This window comes from Triticum aestivum, chromosome 4A, assembly GCF_018294505.1.
Source record: "Triticum aestivum cultivar Chinese Spring chromosome 4A, IWGSC CS RefSeq v2.1, whole genome shotgun sequence".
Lineage (NCBI taxonomy): Eukaryota > Viridiplantae > Streptophyta > Magnoliopsida > Poales > Poaceae > Triticum > Triticum aestivum.
In genome coordinates this window covers 620423457-620429841 of record NC_057803.1, presented here as the reverse complement: position 1 = coordinate 620429841, position 6385 = coordinate 620423457, and positions in this window count along the sequence as shown.

Genomic DNA, 6385 nt, shown 5'->3' with positions numbered 1-6385 from the left:
GTTGCTGATGAGTAAATAAGCAGTACAGTGGATCCATGCAGTAGGAATAAGCCTGTGATTCATGTTGTATTTTGTAAGCCCGCGGCTAATTATTGAATCCATGATATGCTATATGCCATGATGTGTTGATGTTCAAAGGAAAGAAAGATGACATGCAGTGTATTCTGCGAAGGCTCCTGTAATTCTATCTAAACATAGATGAACAGCGTGCATTTCGTTTTTTACTTTTGCTATGCTATGTTGATGTTCCAGCTTCCAAGAAAGAGGGCAATGCAGTGTAATGCTATCTAACCAATAGTTGTACTTGTGCACAGTGCATCTTGGTTCTTTTACTTTCTCTTTAGACTTAGTAACCTTGGTTGCAAATCAAGCAAGTGTGAAATAGAGCATCTCTGCGCTAGAAGCATATCATCGGAGCTAGGTGCTGGTGCTAGCTCGTTGACTGTCGAGACATTAAAGAAGGTTTGAATCCTGGCATGTCTCTGCAAAGCTTTGAAAGAAAGTCAACTGCCCATGATACTACCAGTTTAGGAGTTGTAGCTGTAGGTGGTCGTGCTTGCGATCATCACAAGCATGTGGAGATGGCTGCACCAACTGGTAGGAAGAATATTTGGTACCGGTTTAGGATGGGTTGGTAGCCAAAGCCAAGGGACATTCTGAAGAGGGTGTATCCACCTTAACACCCATACCGGTGCCAGTGGCATTCACAACGCGAGTTGCTTGCTCCTGGCTGGCATTGCAAGTAAAGAACGTTTTCTTTTATCAAGGACCACTTCAAGCACTGATCCTGCTACTTCTCTACTTATAGCACAAATTGCCAGTTTTAGGGCGAACCACAGTGAGTCGGCAATACTTCATGCTTCAAACATGAACCGCTGGATATGCTGAGGCGAGCTATTTCTCCCGATCATGCTTCAAACATTCTGAAGAAAGTTTGCTTTAATTTTGTTGCTCCTGCCTTGCTTTGTTTATCCATTCCATACATGAGGATGACTCATGTACTCATTTTGTTTCTTACTGAAATGGTAAAGAAAACAACAAAGATTAGTATTTGTTTGCTTTAAGTCGTCAAAATATTTTTTCATTGTGATTTGTAATTCATTTTTTATTAAATGCATGTTGAGCTAGCAATTATCTTAGTTGGGAAAATTTTATTTTTTGCCACTCAAGATTTTTGCCAATTTTCCTTATGCCATAGTTAGATTTTGACATTTTACTTTTGCCACTCTTAGTTTTTGACCAATTATCACAATTGCCATTTCTGTGGCAAAAGCAAAATTTTCGGAAGTGGCAATTGCGATACATTTCAAAAGCTAACAGTGGCAAAAAATGAAAATAAAATCATTTTTCTTTTGCCACAGAATGGAAATCATGATAATTGTCAAAAGCTAAGAGTAGTAGAAGTGAAATCTCAAAATCTAGAATGGCATAAGGAAAATTGGCAAAAATATAGAGTGGCAAAAAACAAAATTTTCCCATCTTAGTTGCCTAGAAAATTTGCTATAGGCCATAGCGAATAACACTCTAAAGGCGGTTGTCACCCTTTTTCCCTTGCTACTGGCATTTTGCTTGGTTTTATGGTTCTTAGAATGTCGTTGTACTACTCCCTCCGTCCGATAATATAGGATGGTTTTTTTGCAACGTAACATAGCTTGCAAAATCAATCTTATATTGTGGGACGGAGGGGGTATGTTTCAGGCTAAGAAAGAAGCGGCGCTGGCACTGAAAGAACATCATTTTATCTTTAGAGATCTCAGAAATTTTGGGAGAGTATGCTGTGTTACAAATTAATATTGTATATAAGGAGAATAGTAGGAGAAGATCAGCAGTTGTTGGTTTGGGATTTACAATTGGTTGGGATTACAACTTGTGAACCAAGGAAAGAGAGGGAGAGATAAGGCTGCGGTTACAGAAGGATAGATATCGATCCTAACAACCTAGCCGGAGCTACATACTATGTTACAATATATGTCACGTTACAATATGTTTAACACCCTCCCTTAATCACAACTTGGTCAAGTTGAGATTACGTTGAATTCTTCAAAAATTCCTTGTTGGTAATGCCTTGGCGAATCCATCTGCAACTTGATCTCTGGAATGAACAAAACGGATCTCCAATCTTTGTTAGCAACTCTTTCTCGAACAAAGTGGAAATCTATCTCAATATGTTTTGTTCTTGCATGAAAGACAGGATTAGCAGCCAATACGTGGCACCAAGATTGTCACACCAAAGACAAGGAGCTTGACTCTGTCTTATACCAAGTTCCTTGAGCATGGACTGTACCCAGATTATCTCAGCTGTAGCATTTGCTAATGCTTTATATTCTGCTTCTGTGCTTGACCTTGAGACAGTGGCATGTTTCTTTGCACACCAAGATATGAGATTAGGTCCAAAAAATATTGCAAAGCCACCAGTTGAGCGTCTATCATCAATATCTCCTGCCCAATCTGAATCTGAGAAGGCACTAACAAGGGTAGATGAAGACTTGTTAAAGCTAATACCAACATTCACAGTGGCTTTCACATATCTGACTATACGCTTTGCAGCAGTCCAATGATTTGTAGTAGGTGCATGAAGAAACTGGCAAGACTTTTGTTAACAGCAAATGAAATATCTGGTCTAGTAATTGTCAAGTACTGAAGTGCACCTACTAGACTTCTGTATTTGGTGGCTATCTTCCTGATTCAGGAGTTCTCCTTCTGTAATAGACAATTTTTCTGTACTAGACAAAGGGGTTGGTGATGGCTTACATCCTTGCAGTCCAACTCTTTTAACAATATCATTGGCATACTTCTCCTGAGAGAGATGCAGTCCATCTCCAAGTTTCTTGACTTCAATGCCTAGGAAAAAGTGTAGATCTCCTAGGTCTTTGAGCGCAAATTCTGCACCCAAGTCCTTTAACAATCCTGTCACTGCATCATTAGATGAGCTGGTAACAATAATGTCATCGACATAGATAAGCACAAATATAGCTATGTTTGACTTATTGTAGATGAACAAGGATGTATCAGACTTGGATGGAATAAAACCAAGTGACTACATTTTCTGACTGAGTCGTGAGTACCAGGCCCTGGGTGCTTGCTTGAGCCCATACAGTGCTTTGTCAAGTTTGCAGACATGAAAGAGGAGTGTTCTTGTTTTCAAACCCAGGAGGTTGCTTCATATATACTTCCTCTTCCAAAACACCATGGAGAAATGCGTTCTGAACATCTAGCTGCCTCAGAGTACATCCCCTGGATACAGCAATAGACAGAACCAAGCGAATAGTTGCAACTTTGACAACAGGACTAAAGGTGTCCTCGTAATCTAAACCATACCGTTGCTTGAAGCCTTTTGCAACAAGTCGAGCTTTGTAGCGATCAATAGTTCCATCAGACCTTTTTTTGATCCTGAAGACCCACTTACAATCAATGAGATTTTTACCTTGTTGTGGGGGAACTAAGTGCCAGGTGTTGTTTTTCAGAAGTGCCTTGTATCTTCATCCATAGCCTGTTTCCAACGTGTGTCACCAAGTGCCTCATGCAAAGACTGTGGTTCACCTGTGGAACATGCCAGAACCATACTTGAGAAATTTTTTTATAATTAACAGGTTGAGTTACCCCTCTTTGGAGACCGTGTCCGAGGTGGTGTAGCAGGTGTTGTAGCAGCAACAATCGCAGAAGATCCTGGAGAAATCAGCAGCAGATCCCCCTGGTGATCCCGAGGCCGGTGACGAAGCAGGCGCCTCTAGATCAGGATTGTCTACGGCTGAAGGGCGTGATGAAGCAGCGCGGTGCATCACAGAATATCCGGGCGTCGCGGCATCCCGAGGAGAAGATGGGGTGGCGCCCGATTCCGGACCAGATGGGGCGCGTCAGAGCTGCAGCGCCGGCAGCGGTCCGGCTCACGGGAGCACGCACCGGTCGGTTTGGTGCGGACGCCGCGCATAACAGCGGAGGGAGTCGGGGAAGCGACTTGGAGGCCGCCACGGGCAGTCGTCGATAGGTGCGGGTCGGAGGAGGGCTCCGGCTCGATGGAGGCGCGCCGCGTGGCCGAGCTGGAGGTGGTCGGGGCGGTCGCTGTCGGGCGGATCGCTGGCACCTGCGGCCGCGCGCGTGCAGACGGGGTGGATCCCGAAGGAGATAGCCTGGTCGCCCTGAGGAGGAGCCGATCCCCAATGTAGATCTGTCCCTATTTGGGCTATTTCTTCATTATCTTCAAATCTGTTTGCTGCATCGCCTTGGCTGTGCTGTTCTGCATCATCACACAATTCAGCCAAGGTATTAGGAGGATTTAGTCATGTGATCATTGCAGTTGTGTTCCCCATGATTCCCAATGAGACTTGGAGGTAGAAGGAGAATTTCTTTGCGAAGGAGTGCACCGGTATTGGGGTGTAGATCAGCGAAAGGAAATTTGGTTTCATCAAAAACAATGTCACGAAGATATGTAGACGCGTCCAGTGGGAACATCTAGGCATTTTACGCCCTTGTGTTGGGGACTATAGCTCTAAGAAGACACATTGTGTAGATCGAAACATAAGTTTACGCTGATTGTATGGCCTAAGATTTGGCCAGCATGCACAACCAAAGACACGAAGCGATGTATAGTCTGGTTTGGTATGGAGGAGTCGTTCAACTGGAGTTTCATTGTTGATGACTTTACTAGGCAACATGTTAATGATGTGAACGGCGGCTAGAAAAGCTTCGTCCCAAAATTTAAGGGGCATGGATGCGCCAGCTAAAAGAGCAAGGCCAACTTCAAACAATGTGTCTGTGTTTGCGTTCAGCAGACCCATTCTGTTGATGGGCATGAGGGCATGACACTTGGTGAGAGACACCGAGAGTTTGGAAAAAGGAGTTTAATTTTTCATATTCCCCTCCCCAATCAGATTGGACAGCAATAATTTTGCTATCAAACTTTCGTTCAACGAGAGCTTGGAAGTTTTGAAACACTTGAAAACATTGGATCGTTTCTTAAGAAGATAGATCCAGGAGTACTTGCTATAGTCATCGATGAAGCTAACATAGTATGTGTGTCTACCAACTGAACTGGGGGCGGGCCCCCATACATCAGAGAAAAATGAGTTGCAAAGGTTTGGTAGAAATACTAGTAGAAATTGGGTAGGGTAGCTGATGACTTTTAGCTCTTTGACAAGAATCACAAATGGTTTCAATATCACGCTCTCCAACATATGGGAGCTTATTCTTCCTAAGCAATCGTTCAACTAAAGAAAAAGATGCATGCCCTAGTCTATCATGCCACCTCGTCGTTGAGAGTTTGGTGACACCATATGCTTGCTTATTGAATCTTCTAAACTCCGGAATCAACGGGTAAAGCCTCGAACGCATCTACCTCGGTAGAGAACCTTCTTCGTTGCCTGATCCTTGATCAAAAAGAAGAAGGGGTGAAACTCGAGAAACACATGATTGTCAATAGCAATTCGATGGACAGAAAGAAGATTTTTAGATGCACTAGGGACATGTAGTATTTTTCTTAGATGAATTGGGCGATAAGGGGTTTTAACAACTGAATGACCAACATGTTTGGATCCTCGTACCTGCTCCCACTGGCGGTGTGGATCTGATCTTGACCACGGTATTTCTCCCGCATGGTTACTTTCTCCAACTCACCGGTGATGTGGGTTTGTAGCACCACTATCGCATGGTAATCAATTTGTGTCTACCACCGTATGAAGCTTTCGGCAGCACCAGAAACTTTTTCGTCCTGGGGAAGGAGTCACCTTCATTCTTCTCTCGAACCGGTTTTATACCAGCAGTCTTTAGGCGGAGTGGCCCAGCTTTCCGCATATATGACAGCGGACAGCATCGGGCGATTTCTGGAGGAGGAAACGACGCCCCCATGTTGTGTTGGAGGAGGGCCGTCCGCCGGCACCGTGCGAGGAGCACCGGCCACCGTTTGCTTGTTGCTTGTAGTTGCCGCTGCCCATTGCCTTTTGCTCTTGCCGGCGGCGGGACCATGTTGGCCGGAAGCCACCACGGCCACCACGAACAGCGGCGTTGGCGGAGGACTTGAAGCCGCTGCGTTGCTGCTTGGAACATCGCCACGCGCTGATCAAAGTTGCTCATCTGAGCGAACAGATCATCGAGCAGGACAGGGTCGGTGCGGGCGTCGAGGGCCGACACCAGTGGCTGGTACTCCATACCCCAGCCCGGCGATGATGTAGGAGATCTGTTCTGTCCTCATCTAGAGGCTTGCCAGCAGCTGCTAGCTCGTCGGCGAGGCCACGCATATAGGCGAAGTAGGCGGCCCCACCGTCTGCGTGCCCTTCTCTGCGTTGGAGAGGGCGACACGGATGTTGTTCACGCGCGATCTGGACTGGACGAAAACATGTTCGACCACCGCAGCCCAGAGCTCGTGCGCCTTGTGGATGTTGGTCACCTGGAC